Consider the following 24,167-nt stretch of genomic DNA (forward strand, 5'->3'; position numbering starts at 1 on the left):
GAGTTTTCAAAGATCCGTGCCAGGGGCTGGGCTATGATGCTCGCCAGCTCCTTGAGTATCCTGGGGTGTAGATTGTCAGGGCCGGCTGACTTGAAGGTCTCCAGCTTCTCAAGATGTTCCTTGATGAGGTCAGTATTTATGGAAAGCAAGGGATCTCCCCCACCTGGACCTCCCTGTCTCGTAGCGGGCATGGGTGTCCCATGGGACTGATGAAAGACTGACGCAAAGTACCCGTTTAATAGGTTGGCTTTTTCCTGGGTGTCAGTTGTCAGTTGTCAGTTGCCCCATCAGGTTCAGCAGGGGTCCAATGTTGCCTTTGCTTTTCCTCCAGCTCCCCACATATCTGAAAAAGGACTTTTTATTGGCCTTGATGCTGGAAGCTAGTTGGAGAAAAGCTAATATTTTGGTTTCACAGCACAGGTGTCAGAAAACCTGTTTCAAATCAGTACTCCAAAGTAGGCAGAGATGGAACTTGAACTTTGATCCTCTATGAGCCAGTGAGTCCCATGGATACCCTGACTTATTAGTTATTATGAGAGAGTTTGTCTGTCCCTCTTTTGTACATATTTCATATTGTACCTAAGAAACTTTTCCAGTGAAAGTATCATTGGAATCAGTACATGTTTGTATTTTTCTTAATTTTAATTCATCAGAATTTTCTGACAGAAAAGTATTTTGTTGAAAAATTCGTGACTGGCTGTAGTTTAGCTACTGCAAGCTAAACCAACAAATCAGCCAGCAGAGCTGAGTCCATACAGAGTGAGATATAATCTGCTACTGATATAGATCAAAGCAGATTAATAACCACTTTGAGTAAATGGAGCCATGGAAAGAATTGTAACTAAGACATAATTCTTTTGGTGCTCTGTTCCCAGGACATTATAGCTACACATAGCCCTCACTCAGGACACATTGTAAATTTACAATCTAGCCTTTAATAATTGCTCTGGACCTTTGTGTTCTGTTCTGTCATTACAGGAGGAAGAACTAACTGATAAAGCCCTGATAATAAAAAGTGCAGTTGTAGCTTTTATCTTATTGCAGTGTATTGTGCATGATAACCCTTTGCTGCCATTTGGAGTTCACATACTGACACAATATTTCTCTCTTCTTTATAATGCCTTTACATTATTCTGGAAATTATACTACATTGTAGAAAGGTTAAAGGCCATATGGAATCTATAAGTTATTTTTTTAATGAAGTGGATTTTAAACAAGATACACTACGTTTAGTCTTATCTGAAGTGGATGCTAAACAAGATATGCAGCTTTTAGCCTTACTTGTGTAGCACTTGTCACATCTACACGAGATGCTGACTGTGCAGTCATTACTGTAAAGTCATTTATTATTGTATAAAAAACTAAATTACTCTGGAGTTACTGTGCAGTAGTGTCACTGAATGGCTTTTTCATGACTAGCTCATTACTACTGTGTAATAGTGTCACATTACACTTCCTCCCACTTGATGCTACTGCGCAGTAGTAGTGAGCTACTGCGTAATCAGCATCTCATGTAGATGTGGCCACTGTCATTTAAGAGTATTACAGACCAGAGCTATCTATTTGCAGGTTTAGGCCAGTGTTGTCCAAGAGAGGAAGTTTCAATAATTTTAAATAAATCAAGACAAGGATAATTTTTTGCACTTTCTTGAGTAATGTACATTTCTGACTCATTAAATAATTAGCAGTAGTTGTCAAGAAGGAGACATCAGTGAATGATACTAGTAAGTTCCCCCCAAAAATATTATTGGTCCAACAGTATTATATCATTTTATCAGTGGCACCCCTGGTTTTTATCAATGATTTATACACAGTGATTATAAACTATTTTCTTTGGAAGTTTGAAGATGACAAAGATATGTAGGGTAGCAATTAATGAGATGACAGGTTATCATTACAATCATCTGAGTTCTGTCACACATCCAACCAAATGCATTTTAATTTATCTAACTGTAAGATAATATATCTGGGAACAAAGAATGCAGGTATAGCTACAGGATGGAAGTCTGTCTTGAAAAGCAACCACCCAAAATGACTTTAGATTATCATAAATAACTGCCTCAACAGACTCTTAATGAAAAGCCATGACTGAAAAAGTTAGTGTCTTGAATATAAAAAAAAGGAATATAAAGTCAATTTTGCCTTCATCTGTAGCGTTGACAAGACATTAGTAGAATACTGTGTATAGTTCAAGTGTGTGCACTTCAAGAAGCAGGTATAAAAATGCCAGAGAGACTTCAAAACTTACAGAGGAGCTGGAAACCAGCCTTATAGTATGAGGTTAATGAAGTCCAGTCTAATTAAGGTGACCATATTCACTTCTGCAAACAGAGACAGGGGCAAGTGGGCAGGGGCTTGCAGTGCAGTTCAGCAGGGAGGAGCCAGGCAGATGGGTAGGTGGGTAGGCAGGTAGCTGCTGAGAGGTGCTGGAGGGGTGCCCAGCCTAGCCCACCCTCAGCCTCCAGCTGCTGCTCAGGAAAAGAAAGGTCAGGCACATGCAGGCAGCAGCAGCAGCAGTGTCTGCTCCCCTTTCTGCCTGGTGCACCATGCCATTTCATTACCCTATTGGACTGTGCCCTGTGGCCCTGCCCACTTGCCTTTGCCTCTGCTTACAGCAGCAAATTCCATGACTTTTATTTTCACCAACTGGCATAGATGCCAGAAAAGTCTTTGAAATCTAGGACTGTCTCAGCAAACTGGGATGTATGGTCACCTGAGCCTAACCCATTTATCAAAGGGAAAGTTGAGAGTATTGTTCCCAGAAATAGATATTTACCACAAAGGAAAAAGATCTAGCAGTAGAGGGCTTTACGGTCTTGCAAAGGAACACATAACTAAATCCAGTCGTTGGAAGTTGAAGTTCGGGTGTGCCTACACGACAGTGTTACCACAAGGCAAACTAGGATATGAATTTATAGCATCTCAACTACTCTGGACAGTACCTGCCTGAGCACATTCTCCTACTCTGTGGTAAGTATAAAGAAGCTTGTCTCTTAATGAAACTGAGATAAGCTACATTGCATTTACATCGCAAGGACATGAATGTTGGCAGTTACCACCATGTAACTGACTCTCTGTAAGTTCACACTGTATTTTACTTCATGGCCACATGTTTGTACAGGCATACCTTTGGTTTAATTCAAGTAGGATATAATCACTTACCAGGGGCATCTACTCATGCATTAAGGAGCTTTCCCTAATGCACATTAAATTTAGTACCTCCAATGTGAGGTATTAAACAAATATCATTAGTCTGCCTTATTGTGCAGTAATTATTGGGCATAGTTTTTAGGTGACAATGCCTATCTTACTGTTCATTAGCATAAAAACACATTTTTTTATGTGACACTTCAATGCGCAGTAAAATAAGCTAGTGCACATTAAAGTGCATGTGTAGACATGCCCATAGGGAGGGCAATGAAACATTGGTTAACATTGATAATTAACATTCGTAATTAAACAATTAAACAACATGAGCTTACAAAAGGAGGCAAAGGGCTCACTATCACCTCATGTATAAAACGAGTAGATTATTTTCTTAAAAACAGATTATAATCAAACCTCTGATGAAAATCTAGGTTAGGAAGTCCTGCATACAGATAGTCAGATTAGGGTATCATAGCATTCCTTCTGGCTTTACATTCCATAGCTACCATCTGGTGCGTAACTATTACTTTGTTCTGATTTTTTGATTCTTCTAAGTATAAATAATTTTCCAAAACATAAATAGTAAAAGGCTGTTGAAATTCTATTACCAGAAAGGCTTTATCTTTTCACAATTGCCATTTAGTGATAGGAATAGAATACAGTAAGGAGAAAGAAAAATGAAAAATACAGAAATAAATTCCCTTGTAGCACCTAGATGGACAGGAAGATTATATGGTACATCAGAGGTAAGTCATAATATTTGTTATACCTCATGGGAGTAAGACTGTGATAAATGTTAATATGCTTTGCCCTAAAGTAAGTGGTCATTTTTTTTCCCATTGTACCTGCTTCTGCTATTCAGTTTACAGTCTGTTCCAGTTCCCAAAAGAAGTTCCTCCTGAAAAAGTTTATTCTCAGCCAGTAAACTAAACTTCCTGGCTGCAATGGCTACCATTAATGCATACACATTTCTTAGCATCAGTTCCACACCATTTTTTGCAGTCAGATCCTAATCTTGTTCCAAGCAGGAACTCCCCTGGGTCTGCACAGTATCCCACTCAACTCAGCCAAACCCTTTATGTGCAAAAGGGGCCAGCCATGTCAAAAAGTTCAAAACTAAATTATCAGTTATTTCCTATTCTGCATACAGGAAATCAGGGTGGATAAAAATCAATTATTTAAAATATATATTTTTTTAAATTTAAATGATATTTTTTTTTCCTTTTTAACAATAAACAAGTTTAAAATGAAATTTGATTTAATACAGTTAAATGGCCTTTCAGGCCATATTCACATGAGCATGAGCGTGGGCATTTTGTTCCCTGGGGACAACTAGCGGTGGTGCACCTTGTGCTGCTGCTGGTGTACCTTGTGTTCCTTGGGGAACACCTGTGCCACGCACCCTCTGGTGAATAGCAGGTTGCTCTGGATGGGGTAAGGGAGATTGGAGCCAGCACTGGGCTAGCCTCAGCAGCCTTACCTGGAGTTCTGGGGGCCTCCTGGGGCTTTAGCAGTGGTGATCCTGCTGCTCAGAACCAGGCTGGCAGCTGGAGTGTGGCTCTGGCCAGACGGGCTCCAGTTTTGAGTGGTGCACACTGTCCCCGTGTCCCCTGCTCCTCTTTTTTTGTGCAGATTTCCAGAAGTCAACCCTCTCCCACATCCCTGCACTTCTCCCTTGCAGTGTGGAGAATAACTGAACGTGCATTATGTGGTGCCACAAACATGTATGTGGCACCACATACGTCACAGCCACGCTCATTTGCATGCAGCCTCTTGGTTCCTTTACATATGTACAGAGATGTAAAAATTAACTTCTCAAGTGCTCTATCCATGTCTATAAACTAAAATGCTGCCTCATACAAGGCCAGTAGGTCACAGTGGCAGAAATCATGTATTGTTAGAGGAGGAGTGTTGGAGGGGAGGCAGGGGACGGGAGTGAAGACTATGGTTGGTTATGTCACAAGAAGGAGTCTTGGTTTGTTATTAATAACTTGTGTGCAAGGGGGAATGGTACTTATCTGATGCTTATTTTAACCAAACATTTAAGTACTTTAGGAATAAGGGAAAATGTTCTTGAAATTGCAAAATACTTCCATAACAACATTAAAGCAAGGAATACCCAAGAGCAAAGTTAAACTGCAGGCAATAAAGAAGTGGATGGATCAAGCACTTACTCTACATAATTTTCTTGCCAATATTCTTAACACAAAGTATCAGGGTAGATGCCTGAATGCCAAATTTGAAAATGCTGCTATGACATGGGCAGCTACTAATAACCCAGTCATGCCAACCATAATAAATTTCATAGTTAGAGGTGAACCACTGAAGCAGTACATGGTTGCTGAGGATGTTTTAAAGAAATAACACTGTTGAAGTAGTGGAAGTCACTAGAAAAGTACCTGGAACCAGAGCTGAAGTTGGAGCATTGAAGTACTAAACTGGCTTTTATCAGCAGTAGCCTTTTCTGCAGGTACAAAAAGTGTATTTTTTTCATTTGGACAGGTTCTTTCAAAGCTGAGAAATCAACTGAAAGTTAAAAAAGCAGGAAAGCTTGTTTATTCTCTTCCAGACTATGAATAAAAATGGGGAGGGAGAGAGGATGAGACTGATGAGCTCTAAAAGCTTGAAAGAAAAAAAAAAGAGGTAAATATTTTCAAAATAGCCTAGATAAAATATAGCTGCCTCATTTTAAAGAGACTAAGGTAAATAGGACCTTAAGCTCATATTTCTTTCACCTAGACATTTTAGAAAATTTTCTGCAGGGTGACCTGAAATAATTGGTTTGATTCAGTAACAGTTCATACTTCTAAAACTATAATAGTTAATACTGTTTAATAAATTAGTTAGTTGTAAATGGGTTCCATGTTTTGATTTTTTAAAGTTTCTGTATCTGAAACATTGAAGTTTTTTTTTTAAATATATTTGAAGTGCTGGCTTTGTATGTTTAATGAAATTCAAGTTGCCTTCTTCATGTAGCTTGATACAAATATAAGCAGAAAGTTAATCATTTAGTGAATAAGAAATATATATATCACCATTTTATAGCAATGTAGGATTTTGAACAATCCAACTATGTTAAGTGATAAAAATATATAGAAATCCGGCATTTTATTATGCTATATAATGGCAAAATACATATTTCTTATTCACTAGATGATTAACTTTCTTCTCATATATGTATCAAGCTGCATTAAGAAAGCAACTTGAATTTCATTAAACATACAAAGCCAGCACTTCAAATATATTAAACAAAACTTTACTCTCTATATATACATATTTGTTTTTTTATTTACTATATATTCGTAAATATATTGTGTACCTAGGAAACATATATACCAAATCTACAGTAAAAACTATACTTAGTTGAAAATCAACATGTTTTAATTGTTATATTAACCAATTAAAATATACCTTTCTTTAAAATATACAGCCACACACAACAGAAAAGTGGACAAAAATCAATTATTTAAATCGGGCTTTTGTTTTGCTGATTTAAATCAGTGAATTAAATCAACTTAATATAAATCAATCTACCCCGAAGGAAATACTGCTGTATGTCATAGTTCACCCTGCAGTGAGTGCTGTAAAATACTGATTTATTGTCATTTCTATAATCATTGTTACTAAATGAAAACGTTTCTAGGAGTATGCAGGGAAATGGGAAAAAAAGCTCCCTATGTCAACATAGAGTAAAACATTACTCATTTTCTTCAGGTTCCCTTATGTCAGGTGTTTTAAATATGTGGCCTGTAGGTAGAATTCAGCCCAAGGATCCCTGAGGGGCCTCTATCCATCTTGCTGGGTTAGTTGTAGACCACCAAAATGTAGGGGAGTATAGCCTGGTGAAGAATTCAGAGTCCTTTGGACCTCCTACCTGTGCCCATCACCAGTGAACTTGCTTTCGTGCTGCCACTTCTGGACTCACTGTTACTGCTGGACACTTTGCTGCTGCCAGACCTGCCACCACTGCAGTAGTGATGCTGGCTGCCTTCATACCCTGGGCTGCAAAAGGGGATCCAGAGGTGTGCTGTGGTGAAGAAACACGCCACACCCTTTGATTCCTGCTCCACCCAAACTTTAAAACCAACTGCTTGGGAGTGTCAGCAGCATTTCTTGTCAGACAGTGCTGAGAGGCTGCATCCAGACAAAAGCAGATGTTTGGTTCCCCAAGGACAAGTAGCAGCAGTGCATCTGATGCTGCAGCTACTTGTCCCTGGGGAATGCCTGTGCCATGTGCACTTCGGTGCATGGCAAATTACCCAGAGTGGGGTAGAGGAAGCTGGGGCCAGCACTGTGCTGGCCCCAACACCCTTACCTAGGGTTCTGGGAGCCTCCTGGGGCTGCAACTGTGGCAATCCTGCCATGCAGAGCCTGGCTGGCACCCACAGTGCAGCTCTAGGTGGCCTGGCTTTGCTTTTCAGCTGCTTGCTGCTCAAGTGTTCACTGTTCTTTGCTGGTTTTTGGGGGGGGGGGAGAGGGGCGTTTAACCCCTGGAAAAAAAAAAAAAAATGCATAAAAAAACCCTGGAGTGTCCACCCTTGCAGCATGGAGAACAGCTGACTGTATGGTATGTGGCACTGCAGGCGTGTTTGCAGCGCCACATACCAGACAGCTGCGCTTGTCTGGATGCACCCAGGGAGTCTATTGACTTCATGGTTTATTTGAATTTATACCTTATACTCATTTACTGGTAAGTTCTCTTTTCCCCACAGATGTTAACATTCCTCTCTCCTTTTTAGTAGTCTTGATGTTCCACTTTTCAAACTATCCTTTGTTCTGCTGTCTGTTAGCCATTCTGGATAATGTCTCTCTTTTGTTTCACAGCGCTGCAGACTATTTTCAGCTCTATCCAAAAACTTTATTTCAAGTGTAGAAATGAATGACAGTGGAGTACTAGAGAACCCATCAAGATGTCTTAGAAAACCGGATTTTGTTTTAAGAATCTAAATAAGAGATATACACTTAATTACAATAGCTACGGAAGTACTGAAACAATATCTATTTTGCCTAATTTTTTTTTGCCTAGGTTGTTGTGTTTTTTAAACTCAGTATGTAATTTAGTGCTATAATCTTAATATAAATTAATGTAGTTGCACATTCCAATCAAGTTATATTTGATTTTGCTTTTAACGTAAACTAAATAACATAGTTATAAAAGGCCCTGAAGCTTTTAATGGGGAGAAAAATGTTGTATCTAATGATGCACCACATCATCTGCACCCTCCTTTTCAAAATCCTACATTCACCCATGCTGGGCTGGAATAAACCTGTGAGGAACCTTGAAATCCATATCTGGCTCAAGGTCCCAAGTGAGTTTGACAGCCCTGCCTTAAGTCATTAATTTGGGCCTTGTTACACATTAATTTCGGTGGCTCAGCAAGTTCTTAACTCCTGGATTGTCCACAGATTAGGGGCCTTGCTACACATTGTGCTTTGAGCTGCTCAAATGTTGATTGTTGTTAGTGCTGGCTCCTGTTTGGAGCAGTCATACCTTAAGGCTTCGTTGACTGTCCCCAACCTGCACAGCTGTGACATGGCATTAGATGGCTAGTGAGCAGGAGCCTGACTAGGAGCTACAGTTGTGAGTTGCCACTACAGGGATGGTGAGCCAGGATCTGCCCAAGTTGAAGGGTGTGAAAGATGGTTTGGAAGGATGGTGGAAACATGAAGTTGGGAGGTAAAGAGTTAATGGGATGGGGTGGGTAATGAAATGGGAGGTGGAAATGAAATGGGAGTGGAGGAAGGATGGTGAAATAAAGGAAGCCAGGCCCCTACCATATTTCCCTCCTTGCCTGCTAGACCCTACTCCCAGACCTGTCCATGTCCTGCAACCTAGCTATTGGGCATGTGGTCTTAAGGCTGCTTGAACAGGGTTGCACCCTTAGGGGTGGAACGGTCACACCCCCAGAGGTGGGAAGGGGACTTGGCTTGGTGCCAGAACCACCCCCTGTGCAGTAGATTTCAAGGGGTGGAAAGTTTGTTCACACAGAACAGGAGGGCATGGGAGGGGACACTGTATCCTGGGGTGCTGGAGGACTGCAACTTGGGCAGCTTATCTGTGGCATGTGGACACACATTAATAGAACATGAGCTGGGTAACACAGATCAAAGATAAACCTACCTTAGAGTAGCAAAACTATAACCCACCTAAAGTGTGCTTAAAACTAGTTTCAGGTGTTAATATGTGGACAATCCAGGGGTTAAGAGGTTCAGGAGCTACCTAAACTTAAAGTGTAACAAGCTCCTAAGACATGTAAACTATTTTTAAGGACCTTTTAGGCATCTTAAGATTACGCCACTCCAGGGCAGGTTTGTCTCAGATCCTTTTTACCCAGCTTATGTTCTACAAATGTGTGGCTGCTCCCCAGAGATAAGGCACCGAAGTTTCAGTTCTCCAGTATCCTAAGATGCCATGTCCCCTTCTCCCAGCCTCCTGTTCTGTGTGGACAAACCTTCCACCTCCTGAATGCTAGTGCCTAGGGGATGGTACTGGCACTAAGACAACTCCCTCCCCTGCCCCAGGGGTGTGACCTGGCTGGGCAGCTTGCAGGGTTACAGACCAGTCTGAGAGGGAAGGCTGGAGGGAAAAGCAAGATAGGGTTCCAGATCATCATGCCCGTGAGCTGGGGCTTCCCTCCTGGGGCAGGGGCAGTATCCCCATAATCTGGGGCTACCCAATCCCAATCCAAATGTAAATCCCAAACCCAATTTATTAAAACATGAGATTTCCTTTAATTCACTTACTCTTCATTTCTCTTTTTTTTTTTTTTACTTCTTTTTATTTCATTCTTTAGTGGCTTAATTGGTTGACTTCCTTCATTTCACCACCCAGCCCTCAGCTACCATTCACATCTATTGCTTCTCCACCTCCCATTTCACTACCTAGTCCCATTATTAAAACTGTCCTCCTTCTGGCCTGATGGTCCCACCCCACCTAAAGCAGGGACCTGTCCTAGAAGCCTGTCCTGGTTCATCAGTCCTCTGGTGGCAATTCACAACTGTAGCTCCTAGTCAGGTCCCTGTTCACCAGCCCTCTAGTGGCAAATCACAACTGTGCAGGTCGGGGACAATAAGCGAAGGTTTTTAGCCTGAATGTGTAACTACTCCAAACTCAAGCTAACACTAAGATTTGAGAAGCTTAAAGTGTAATGTGTAAAAAAAGGTGCTTAGTTTCAATATAATTGCTTTTAACAGTAAAATGAGCACAATTTGGCCCAGATTTTAATAATTAAAAAGAAGTTCCACTTTGTAGTTTGAATTCAGTTTGAAATTTAGAGACTTTATTACAGTAGATTGTTTTGTAAGTCTATAGCTGATCCAAATATCATTAGAATCATTTGAAAATGTCCCACTGACTTCAACATACTTTGTATCAAGCTGTTCCTGCATGTCAAAGGCAGTGTAGAGGCAGATGTTCCTATTAACACTGGTCTTCCAATGAGTCAGGTAGTACTAGATCCTCCAGAGCTACTGAGATTTTTCATCCTTCATGTTTCCTGTTGCCTACTGAGTTAAGCATTCAAGCTACCAATTCAGTACATACGCATCCTCAAAACCAGCTGAGCAAAGGACTGAATAAGATAGCCAGAAGCAAAATGCAAAGGCAAGGAGATGGGCTGAAGTCTGAGGTGCCTAAGAATATATCTATGCCAGCTCTGGTGAGAGCCTGGAATTACAACCAAGAAATAAGCTCCATCTTCTCTACTTATAGCCAAACTCCCAAACTAGGCAACCTAATTGATTTAAAGCAGCCTTGCACATGTACCTTGGTACCAGGTTCAGGTTGCCTTTCTTGGAAGAACCTGAGTGCACAATGAAGCATGTACCCACTTCTGTTCTTTGCCACCTACGCTTCCTATTCCTGGACATGCAGAACAGGTGTACACATGCAGTCAACGCAACTGAATAAACTTTGGCTCAATTTGAGCCAGAGTAAAATAATCCTGACATATGTCTACATATGTTTAAGTGCAGTAATTTACTCCTCTGTTGGATAGTACTTGTGTGTGACAGGACTATCCTACACTGGAGTATATTAATCTGCATCCCAATTGTGTGGTGCAAATGTAGGTGGTGATGCTTTACTATGCAGTAAATTCATCTATTGCACAGTAAAGTGCACGTGTAGACATACCCACAGAGAATGAGTGTAAGTGGATGGAGTTTATTTGTAAGTAGCACTTCCAGGTAGGTTCTATAGGTGGGATAAACATACTCTATATTGTGGCAAGACACAAATACCTAATTCTGAACAAAATGGTGTCTCCCTCTTTAGATGCTGAGCTGTGAATTCTCTGTTAGAATTAAGCATTTTGGAAACAATAAAAGAGACACTCCCACCCAGACTGCCCAGTAGCTTTGTTGTCAGAGTTTGGCTAAAATGTGGGTCAGTACTCTGTACTCTCTTCAGGTCAGTACTCTGCCTGATAGAGAATTGGCACTTGAATCCAAATCTCCCATCTCCCAAGGAAATATTTTAACCACCAGAGTATAGGCTGATGGATTTCTCTCAAAGCTCCTTCTAAAAGCTGTTCTATGTTGTATGACTAATTAAATATTTATTGAAGAATATACTTGAACCTGGTCTGCCATATCCCAGGTGACTGCTGTAAGCACCAGGCTATTCTGCATGTGCACATGCACACACACATGCATACTCTTGCTAAACATCTATTTTGGGATTTCTACTTCAGGGCTTCATCTTGAGCTAGAACTCTATGTAGTGCACTATCTATGGGCTAGCATCAGCTCCTAGGCAGCTTTATGGATGCCCATGGCAAAAACTTGGGCACCTCTGAGCTTAAGTATCACCTGAGCAGCTGTTTTATGCAGTTAGGCATAACTGAGGATATCAGTTATGCCTAAGTAGTAAAATTAGGCAACTGAAGAAACAGATAGGCCCCTACACCTGTGAGGATCAGAGTTGTAAAGATTAATGTTTCTTAATTGATTTGTTCTCCCTAAAATTTTGGGGAAAATATAGGACAAAAACAAGCAGTCTCTCCTTGCCGGTCCCAGATAACCATTTGCATGGCCAAGTCTCAAACAGTATTTGGAAATCAGTTTTTCTTCATTACTAACTCTCTGTTAGTAAGGTTTACACTTGGGCAAAGTATGTTGGTACATAACCGTAGTAATTTGGATACATGCAAATTACTATTGATACATTTATTTCAAACCCATTTACACTATTTCTAAGTTGGTATTTTTTGCATTTTTCTGTGCATTTTGAATTAATGAGGTTTTCTTGGTCCAAGAGATCAGAAACCTCATTCAAATTTCAAAGTAGACATACTTATTTTGAATTATCTGTATGGTAAGGCATACAAAAACCTATCCTTTCAGCTGGAGCATGACAATAGTTTCAAGGTATACAACACTTTGACGTATCCAATATTGAATTAATGAGGTTTTACTGTACTGACAGTGATACAAAGGCTAATGATAGAGACTGGTAATTGCATCTCTAAGGCAGATATCTAGGCCACAATACAACTTTCAGCTTCTTACTGTCACATCAAGCGAGCAGCAAAATCTGTTCCCAACGATTCTTTTTTAGAAAGCCAAAAATAAGCAAGAGAAAAGGGTGCTGGAATTTAGATTAAAATAAGACCTTTTAAATGAAGCAGACTGGTGGCTGGGAAAGAACTGTAGAGAGAGACAGACTTCTAAAATGATCTTTTTAAAGACAGAACTCTGAATATTTCACAAAGGAAATATTACTGGCTTAGACTTCAGATACATTCTTTTTATGGGTTAATTTTCTGTTCTTTGTGGTCTCAGTGTAAGAATATTCTGAGACAGTGGCTGAACGTTATGCTCTGTGAGGGGGAAAAATGTCAGATCATTCTCTGGAGTTCAGTGTGTCTCAGGTTAATAAAATATAAAAGCAAAAATGGAATTGAAAAAATATGCAAGCAGCCAGATAGTCAAGACCAGACATAAAAATAAGTATATGGCCTGAATTCTTCATTCATATTTGATGTGAATAACCCCTGTATAAAATAGTTCTGTCCGACAATCACTCTGCCCCAAGACATATGCCAGAAGACAGCTAGATGACCGTGTATACTGTATAGGAGAAGACTTTGCAAGTGCTGTGCAGAAGGTTTTAGATAAACCACTGTTTTAATGAGTAATACATTATCTGAACTAAATGAATTCTACTTCTTTGGCCCCTTTGCTTTCTTTATATTTCCTTCATTTTTGTTTTCCTGCTGGGAGGAATAAGAACAAAGTGAAACTGGGATGTTTTCCATCAATAGTTCTTGAGAAGACTGAGTAAAGAGAAATTAGCTAATCAGTCAGTTATCTAAACTGAAATTGTGGCCCATTCATTCACAACATTATAACAAGGTAATATTTTTCCTCCCTTATGATTCTACAGTTACTTACCAAGAGCATTGACCCCAAGATCTGAAGAACAGGTAAAATAACTGAGGATATCAATATAAGCCAATATCAAAATGGACAACAAAGTGGCAGCCTGCAATTTGCATAAATTTCTTCCCTACAGAGGTAAGTAACAGAAAGTCTTTGAACATATTAGTTAAACTTTCTTCTGTCTTCTGCTGTAAGTGATTGAGTGACCATACTGTTATAGATGGCAATCATTTGAAAGTAGGATTTTAAAGGAAGAAAATGTACGAGACTTCAGCATACATCAATTAACTTTTCGCTTGCTCCTTACATTTATTTCTTCCTGACAAGTCTAAATATCTCTATGGTGTTTGTGAAGACTAGGAGGTTATAAACACACTTCTACCCACCTTTGTTAATGTTTAAACAGATGTGGGCCACCAATTCTTTTTCTTTGTAACCATATGGAAAATGTTGACAAACATTACACTATCTCCCTTCACAACCAATTTGTAATATTACAATAATTTTCATAATTATTCCATAATAATGGAATGATGCATTCATCTAGATAAATTTCAACAAAGGTAAAGCCCTGTGGTTAGGATGGAAGAATTGCATGCAGAAGTACAGACTGGGAATGACTGGCTAGGCTGCAGCATTGTAGACAGCTTAGGGGTTACAGCAGGTCATAAACTGAATGTGAGTGTGAAATTACATGTTACACTTAGACCATACTAAAGGCATTTAAAATATGAGCACCCACACTTTAAAGCTCATCCTCTTGTTAAACCCTTTCCCCTGTTACTAGGAGGGTTCCAGTGGATAAAAGGACATGGAACAGGTAGCTAATGAGGAAATTAGCTGTACCTGGCCCTAGCAAATGACAGACAAAGGGGGACTATAAGTCCAGTCCCTGAAATGGCTGCAGAGAAAGGAGCTCCTGTGTAAGGTGGCCACAGGAGGCAAGTAGCCTAGTGCCCAGGCAGTGCCAAAAAGCTGGGAAGAGAAAGCCAAGAGGAAATTCTAGGTTGCAGGAGAGTAACCCAGGATTTGGAGGATTTTGTTTTACAGCAGGGAGGCTGGCATTTAAGTTTTGGTTAGATCTACTGGAGGACGGAGTTGTGACTATAGGGGTGGGGGAGACCATAGCCAAGGTTGCTTTAGTGCCCTTCCCTTGCAGTCAGCACCAAGGGTCTAGTCTCTAAGGCAGAGGAGCAGAAGCTATTGATGTGCAGGAGGACTCCCCAGAAAAAGGGGATTGCCATGAGGACACGGCCAAACCTGAAGACTGAGATCTTGAACAATAGACCCAGTCAAAGAGTGTGGCCAAAGAGGGTAAAGGTACCGAGGCTGTAATAGCTGAGATGCTGACAAGTACTTCAGAAACTTGTGGGTTTCTGAGGAGGAATATCCTGAAAAAATTAAAAGGCCCCAGGTGTGGCTAGCCTACCCTGGGAGGTGACAACTGACCCTCAAGGACCCCTCCCTATAAACAAGTACCATCAAATGCATTGTAGGTTGGGAAGGAACCAGCAAGCAGGCAGACCCCTGTGGGTTTTACAGTGCCCTCTGAGTTTCTCAAAGTTATGCCACTTCAGGCAAGGGGAACCTCTGGGGCGTGCTACCTAGCTTGTGCTAGAGCAACTTCAGTCCATTCCACAGGGCTATATCAAGCAATTTGCAGTCCTCAGGCATCCCAGGGTGCACCATTTCCAGTTCCTAACCCCTTCCCAGAGCAGGGATAAAGCCCAGGTGTCCTGGATCCCAGCCATGTCCCTGTTTTCCAGCCCTCTAGTGGCAAGTCAGAGCTGGGCAGTCTAGAAACAGTATTATCAGTTAACTTGCAAGTATTCACAGCACATTCCAACTTTAACACCACTTAACATTCTACAGATTTAGTATAAATTTAAGTGTAACACGTAACTTCACCCTGAACTAACTATACACTCTTATTGCACAAAAGGCCAACAGCACTTTCAGTCGTAATAACCAGAGTGTCACTTTCATACCAAGCGGAGTGTTTCTTCTACTTTATTCAGTACTGGTGAGGCCTTAACTGAAGTATTGTGTCTTATTTTAGGCCTCACTCTTCAAAAAACATAGATACATTGAAAAGACTCCAGTGCCAGGAATTATTAATGACCTGGTGTAACAAGTGGGCTGTTCCAAAGCCGGTCCGAACATTGGGCCGGCCACTTGTCTTGAGCAGTCCACCCACCTACCTCACCTACCATGCTTTGGATGTAACTTCAGTTGTTCCTAGGCAAGAAGCTGCCCATTCAATTGCCCTGATGCCAAGGGTGAATACACGGCTCTGGACCTCCCCTTATACCATGTCCCATGCTTCACAGATGGCATCTACATCCACTAACACTCCCCTAGACCCTAAGCTGGGCTGCACTCAGCCTCACCCAGCCCAAACCTGGCCTCAGGCTTCCTCAGACCTACCTGGGTTTAGTGCTTGCCACACTGGGGCTTCTTCCCATGCCCCCACATTAGGCCTTCAGTACTCTGTCCTTCACTGGTGCCTCAACACCTGGCTTCCTCAATGGGCTTCTACCTTAACCTTCACTGAGCTGTTGAGCGTAATGCCTCTTGGGCCTCAGGCCCTCTTCAAATGGCCTGGACCCTGCATCAGGCCCCATTCAGTGGGCCTTGGTGCTTTTCTGCCAGCTCCCCTAGTCTTTCCCCTCCACAGGGTCACCCCCAAGGTCAGTGGGGAATAAGGCTTTCCGGCATCAACCTGGAGGGATGTGGGCAGTGGGGTTCCTCAGGGCTTGGTCCTTGGGCCTGCACTGTTCAACATCTCCACCAGTGACTTGGAGAAGTGGGTAAGAAGCACCCTGTTCAAATTCGCAGGCAACACTAAGATGTGGGGGGAAGTGGGCATGCTAGAAGGGAGAAATAGACTACAATCAGACCCAGACAGGTTATAGGGGTGGGTGGATGAGAAAAGGATGGTTTCAACACTGACAAGTGCAAGGTACTGCACCTGGGGGGGAAGATCCAGCAGCATACCTACAGGCTGGGAAACTCCCTTCTCATCAGTGCAGAGGCAGAAAAGGATCTTGGAGTCATTACTGATGCCAAAATGAACATGGGCTGACAGTGTGGGGACATGGTCAGGAAAGCCAACCGTACCTTGTAATGGATCCACAGATGCATCTCAAGCAGGTCCAAGGAGGTGATCCTCCCCCTCTGTGCGACACTGGTCAGGCTACAGTTGGAGTACTGCATCCAGTTCTGGGTGCCGCACTTCAGGAGAGATGTGGACAACATGAAGAAGAGGTCCAGAGGAGGGCCACTCGCATGATCAGGAGACAGCAGGGCAGGCCCTACAAGGAGAGGATAAGGAATTGGAACCTGTTCAGCCTTCACAAGAGAAGGCTAAGGGGGATCTAGTGGCCATTTACAAACTAGTCAGAGGGGACCAGCAGGCATTCGGGGAGTCCCTGTTCCCTCAAGCACTACCAGGAGTGACAAGAAATAATGGTTACAAGCTGGCAGAAGGTAGATTCAGACTAGATATCAGGAGGCGCTACTTCACTGTCAGGGTGGCTAGGACCTGGAACCAACTTCCAAGAGAAGTGGGGCTGGTTCCTACCCTGGAGGTCTTTAAGAGGAGGCTAGATAAACACCTTGCTGGGGTCGTTTGACCCCAGTACTCTTTCCTGCCATGGCAGGAGGTCGGACCTGATGATCTGCTCAGGTCCCTTCCAACCCTACCAACTATGAAACTATGAAACCTCATACTTGCCTTTCACTGTGGAGGCACAGGTGTGGCATTTCCTGGAGACTGCCCTGCCACAGACAGATCTACCGCACCATCCAGCTCCAGCAAGGTATAGTTTCATGTCATGCCCCAGGATCAGGAACCTCCTCCATCCCCATACTTCCTACCCTTAAGCTCCAAACTGTTCTGAGAGCAGCAAATCTCCAGCCAGGTGAAGTTGTTCCTTTGGCCCCCTGCAGCAGCAGCCAGATCTCCTCTTGGGGCCTAATCTTATACCCAATCTCCCAGCTTCTCCATCAATCAGGCAAACTCCTGCCTAACATATGACCCCCTGATTGGGTCTGCTCCTACCTGCAGGCTGCTTGCCTCCTGCTCAGACCCCTTAAAGCAGAAGGCACAAGCTGTGCTCTGCCATACCTGGGAAACATGACTTTCAAGTAAAGGTTGAAAGAACTAGGGTTATTTAATCTGGAGAAGAGAAGCCTGAAGAAGAATTTCATTACAGAATTCACATACCTAAAAGGTAATTGTAAAGAAGATGGAGATAGACTTTTCTTTGTGGCTGAGGAGAAAGAACTAGCAGCAATGGCCTCAAACTGCAGTAGAGGAAATTTAGGTTGGATATTAGGAGGAACTTTCTGACGATGAGTTTGGTCAGGCAATGGAATAGGCTAACCAGAGAAGCTGTAGAATCTCAATCTCTGGAATTTTTTAGAATAGTTTTGAAAGACACATTGCAGGGATGGTCAGAGATGGTCCTGTCTTGATCAGGGGGCTGGACCAGATAATTTTGTTAGTTCCCTTCTAGCCCTACTTTCCTATGATCCTAGGATGACACAGTTCAGACAATTTTATCATGTGATTCCTATATGAACACCATAGCATCCAATTAAGATCAAGCCAATTTTCTAGGAAGAAGTTGAACTGTACCAGCAGTGGTTTATGACAAAATCTTGTCCACAACCTGACTGGTGCTATACTGCCTAACTTTCAGTAATACTTTTCAATCTGATTGTTCTATAGCTTTAGTTTAAGACTGGTTTACTGAGAAATTACATAATAAGCTATACAGTGGTAAACCATAAAGTATTTTCTCCATACTCCTTAATGTTTGTACTATTTCCAACATGATCAGAAGCATTCACTTAATTCAGAGGAAGCAATTTCAAGCTCAGAGATAGAGGCTATGTATTATTTTTGATCTCTGATATGGCTATAAAAATCCAGAAGAATGTTTTTAATTATAGGTATACATGCTTTAAAAGCATCTGAATCTACCCATGTCTATAGTTGTTTTGTCTTTTTTCATTTCTTGCACCCTTCCATTTTATCTCCATGTCTTGTACATTTAAAAGGACTGGAGAAATGGATGGCTTTCACTTTCAGATTAATAATTCAGGGTGACACATATTGCCATGTAATAGTTCCTCAGCGACTATGAGAATGTGAAATTACAGTTTGGCTGTTTCAGTTTAATTTCTAGTGTCACTTGTGGTAGGTGGCACTAACTGGACCTGTAACATACCAGAATAATTGCTACTATCTGGCACACTTGCAACCAGTCTCAAAATAGTTGGCCATTTACATGGAAACTAAACTACCTTGTCATTTTATGGAACTGTTTCTTGCAAGTAATGGTTGAGGAAATTTGCAAACATCATGGAGAAACTTGCTATGCAACTTTTCTGTTGTATGGTTAGAAATAGGACTTCGGTCTTCAGAAAGATTATTCTGAGTTATTGTTATATATGTAGTTCTAAAAAGTAAGTAAATCCTAGCATCAAACTTTGCACAATGAAGGAAACATATGCACCTTATAGACTAACTACATTAGAACTATATATTGCACAAGCTTTTGCAATCTGGACTTGTTTCATCGGATGCTGTGAAAGGATGTGCAAAGATCAGTGAATAAAATGGAGAAAGTGATTTGAATAAAAAGGCAGAAAGAGAGGGGAAGTGGCAGAAAAGAAAAAAAGCTAGGACAGCAACAAGAAAAGTATCCATAGGAAAAAAGGGGTCACAAAAGTTAATCCAGATAATGGTAAAAAAAGCTCTAGTCCATGTCTGACTCATACTTAACACTATCCAGTATGTGGATGATTTACTGTTTGGCAATTTCCAGTTCAAATCTGTTTTTTAAGGTTTACTTCCTAAGAACAGCCACCTCAGGTGCATTCCCACATGCAGGCATGTGCGCTTGCACCAGCTCAAATAGAAGTGGCACAAATTTGAGTCAGGGCTTTTTGCCTCAGCACACATGCCCAGACATGCACTTTGGTGTGGGGCAAATTGTGTCACTAGAGGCAAAATAACCTGCCTGGCTCCTTCCTGATCTGCAGTAAGGGGAAGCTACTACAGCTACAGCTATAAAAACCTGCCCTGTGTTGGCCCCAGCAGTATAAAAACCTACCCTGGCAAGTAGCTCAGGGATACTCACTCTCAGGAGCTCTGGGTCCTGGACAATTGGTAGCTGGGGACACTACCCCTTGGGCCAGCTGGACTGCTGAAACAGCCCTGAGTGTTCCCTGCACCCTCTACTTACTGAAGCAGTCTGGCAGTGTGGGCTGCTGCCTGCTGCCACCTGTGACAGCATGTGGCCCCAAGGATGCATGCCTGCCAGACCCAGATGGGCCATCAGAGGCATCTGTACCTCTGGGCTAGCTGCCAGTGGGCTGTGGTTGCAATTGGGCTTTGTGTGGCACTACTGCCATGTGTGTCACCACCTGGCCATCTGGGGAGCTATTGCCCAGAAGATGTTCTCAGTCCAGTGGCCTGCTTTGAACTGTTAAAGCATGTCCTCTTGGTCCCAAGTGGGCAGGAAGTCAACCACCTCCAGCCGGGTCCCAGGTGGCAGCTGTGAGCACCCTGGCCCCTGCCACATGCCTCACTAGCAGGAATTCTGGTGTTCCCTATTTAAAAATTGCAAAATCCCTGATAAAAAAAATCTCAAAATCACTCTTTAAAATACCCCAAAATCCATGTTCTTCCACAAGTAAAACAAAAGACCACCAGACATATATATATATATTTGCAGTGCAGGGAATGTATTTTTGTTCCCAGACATGCCTTTTGCAGTGTCTCAAAGGAGTTTGAGATGCTTCAAGAGGCACGTGTGCATTCATGTGGACACACTCCCGGAGGTCATCAATGGAGTGTCCAGGAAAGTTAAAATGTTCAGTCACTATCTTTTGTTTCTTTCTGGAGTTGATGTCAGATCAGTGTTCATTCATTCTTCATATAGAGGTCACCCTGTCTGGTTGATATAGACAGTAGAGGGGCAGTGTAACTAAGTGGTTGCATATATGTTGTCGGTAGAGGTGCAGATGAAAGCCTTGGATGTTATAATCCATGTTTGTAACAGGGGACCCTAACCCGTGTTATTTAAGTGGTTCAGAGGGATGTGGCAGGAAGAAAAATCTCTGTTATTGTCAAAGATCAAGTGCAATTTAGGCTAGCCGCAGGAGGCAGCAGGATACAGGTAGCATGTCTGAATGGGCTGCAGGACCCAACCTACATATTTCAGGCAGCAGAACCCTGGGATTTTGATGAAGGAGTTAGCGGCACCTGATCCTTGTTACCAGATAACTAGATTGGGTGACTAAAAAGGGGAGGAAAAAAGGGCCATAAAAACCTGATCCTAGGGTTAGAGGTACAGTTTGGTCCAAATCCTGACAAGTGAAGGAGCTCTGCAGGGAACAGTATATGGAAAGCCAAGTTTTAGGTTTTTCTTCTGCTTTGGGTTTATTTTAAATGGAGGTTTGGAAGCAGCTACAAAGGCAAATGGAAGCCACTGGAGTGCATGGGAGGCATTCTGTGCTTTGAGCCCTGCAAGAGTAAGAGGTCCTGGGACAGTGAGGAAACAGCCCTGCAAAAGCCTAGCACTTGGTGGGCTGGGTGATCTGATAAGAATACAGAGCCAGAGAGTCCATTTAAGGGAATTAGAGTAAGACCAAAGAGACATTGTGGAGGCTGGGGGCCACAAAGGAATGCTCTAGGAATGGCACTTTTATGATGGGTGCCAGTGATGAACTCTGTGTTATGCATCTGTTCCCTGAAGAAGACCCTGAGGGGTAGATGTCTTGAATAGCAGCATATCAGGGACAGGAAAGACCAAGACCCTTGAAGGGCAGGTGCCCCAAAGAACAGCTTGTCTGGGATAGGCAGCACAAGCACACAGAAAAAGAGAAAGGGAGTCCTTCTTAGGTTCCAGCATAAGGATTGGACAGAGTGGAGGCCTAATGATGTACAGGGCAGAGCAAGTCACTGAAAGCCAAATTCCCATTTCCTGAAAGGCACTCTCCTAAGTACATTAACTTTAACATCAAGGAAGAGCAGGTGAAAGGGCGAGGCTACATTGGGGGACCCAGAGCAGAAGAACAGGTACAGTGGGGCCACCAAATGCACCAGAGATATTATAGTGTGAATCAGTCCAGTGATGATGTGTCATGTGTTGATGTTGGGCACAGCAGGCATCTGGGTCCATTACAAGGCCTGGTGCCTCATGATGAATGGGAGTTAAGTTGCCTGTTATTTGAGAGATGCTGTTTGGGGTTGGGCGACTGCCTGTAAACCAAGACAGGTGCCCCCTATGGCTATCTTAAAATAGTTGTCCTTTTCCAGAAGCAGTTGGAGGTCATTAATGATATGTGTAAGGTGTTCAAACTGGGGGCTCTAGGTGGCAAATGGAGAGCTCTGGGACTGCTATTGTAGCAGGTCAGTGTGAGGTCTTACAAGCCAAAGTTCAGTTCAAACCAGGTTTTATGGTTGATATATTATAAACCATTGAAACTGGTGATTTAAAATGGAACTGCCAATGCAACCTTAACTCTAGCTGTCTGAATGGCACCACTATAATTATATGAGAACATAATGATTTCAGCTGCAGCTGAACTGACAAGCAGTGTAAGCAAACATAACAAGCAGTAGCATTTATATAAACTATGGGTAAGAAAAATTAGTAGCAAACCTAGCTGAATATACATGCATGAAACCTGATGATAAACATTTAGAAAAATATATTCAAGACTCACCAGTCATGTCTATACATTCATTAATGTGCTTTTGCTAATGCACATTAAATTTAGTACCACCATTATGAGGTACTAGAAAAAGACACATTAATTTTAACATGCATTAGTGAAAGCACACTTTTTCATGGTGCTTTAATGTACATTAAAATAAGCTAGTTCGCATGAAAGTGCACATGTAAATGCACCCACCAACTCTAGAATAAATTACAGCATAAATAAATGACAATCCAATTTCCGTTTGCTGAGAAATAATTAATTGAATCCATATGCAGTTAGGTAGCCTCTCTCATCTTTAAATGAGAAGCAATTTGAGACCATTCTGAGGGGATATAGGATGCGTTAAACTAGAGACTGAGTGACTCATCAATATGACAAAAATAGCTTTACATGGAGAAACAGAAGATGACCAAAATGCTCTCCGTGGTGAGTAGCAATGAAAAAAAAATCAAGGGAAATGAGAAAAGCTAAAGAAAGAAGTGGGAGGGAGAGCGCTTTCAGAACATTCATATGTTTTCTCTTTAATACCCCATGTTATGAAGAGTGGTATTAAAATTAAGTAATGCTCTTAATTATCATCAATAAAATTAAGAGTCACAGAGAAGTAGACCTGGAAGGAACCTCCAGAGGTCATCTAATCTAACCTTCTGTCTGAGGAAGAATCGTCCCTATCTAAACAATCCCATACAAACCATATTTTAAACTCTACATAAGACTACCATCAAATGTGACACAACATAGACCTCAATATAAAGATTATATCATGCTACCATATTTATACAAATATGAGATGAGGTCCCCCACTCCAGTCAGTATATGGAAAAAAGCCCCTTGTCTTATAATCGCATACAAAGAAACCTTATTATATATATGGTCTATCATTCAACTGCTGCCAAAAACAGCATGTGATCAGTAATGGAAATCAATTATGAAGCTGATTAAATAAAGCCAACACTTAGGCAGGACTGTAAAACATATGGCCCATATTAGGCAAACATAATTATGGGAATCATTTTGCGTGGGGGGGGTTAGGGGGATTGTATGTCTATTAAAAAATATGGGCAGTTGTTACTCCCTGGAGGGAACCAGCATCTGGCCTAGAGGTACTGCAATACCAGGCCAGTAGGGCTGCATGAAGCTTTGGGTGCTGATTCAATTCAGAGGAGATTCAGCCCAATTCAGCGGTCAAATCTTCAAATCCAAATCGAATCAAGGTACCAATAAAAAGGTCCGAATCAATTCAAAAAAGGTTTGGAGAACTTTGATGATTCCGGCAGTCCCCACCCACTGCAGTAGGGAGCTGGTAAGTAGGGGGAAGGGGGGCTGGAGGAGGGGGAAGGGGACCATGGGGGGACCCCTGCCAGTCCCCAACCCCTGCCTGCTCCCCCAGCCCATTCATGGCTGCCCCACCTGCCCCAGCTCCTGGTGCTTTAAAAAAAAGCCCCACTCACTGGATTTGCCCAGCAGGAGAGGCAATCCCCACAGCCACCCGCTGCCCCACACTGCATGGGGGGCTCTGCCATGATCCCCCCTGACGTCCTCTCTCCGCTGTCCCGGCCCCCCCATGGCTGTTCTGTTTGCCCCAGTTCCAGCCCTTTAAGGAAAACCCCCCCCCCCGAACTCACTGGCTTCTGCAGCAATGTCAGAGCTTCAGGGGACTCATGGAAAAGCCCCACATGTGGCATGGGGCAGTGGGGGGCAGTGGGGATCACCCCCTGCCAGGCAGGAACCAGTGAGTTCAGGCTTTTTTGTTTCATAGATTTTATAGATTTCATAGACATCAGGGCTGGAAGGGACCTTGGGAGATCATCAATTCCAGCCCCCTGCCCAAAGGGCAGGAAGTCAGCTGGGGTCATAGGATCCCAGCAAGATAAGCATCCAATTTACTCTTGAAG

The sequence above is a fragment of the Crocodylus porosus genome, unplaced genomic scaffold (genome assembly GCF_001723895.1).
Source record: "Crocodylus porosus isolate Cpor-Errol unplaced genomic scaffold, CroPor_comp1, whole genome shotgun sequence".
Lineage (NCBI taxonomy): Eukaryota > Metazoa > Chordata > Crocodylia > Crocodylidae > Crocodylus > Crocodylus porosus.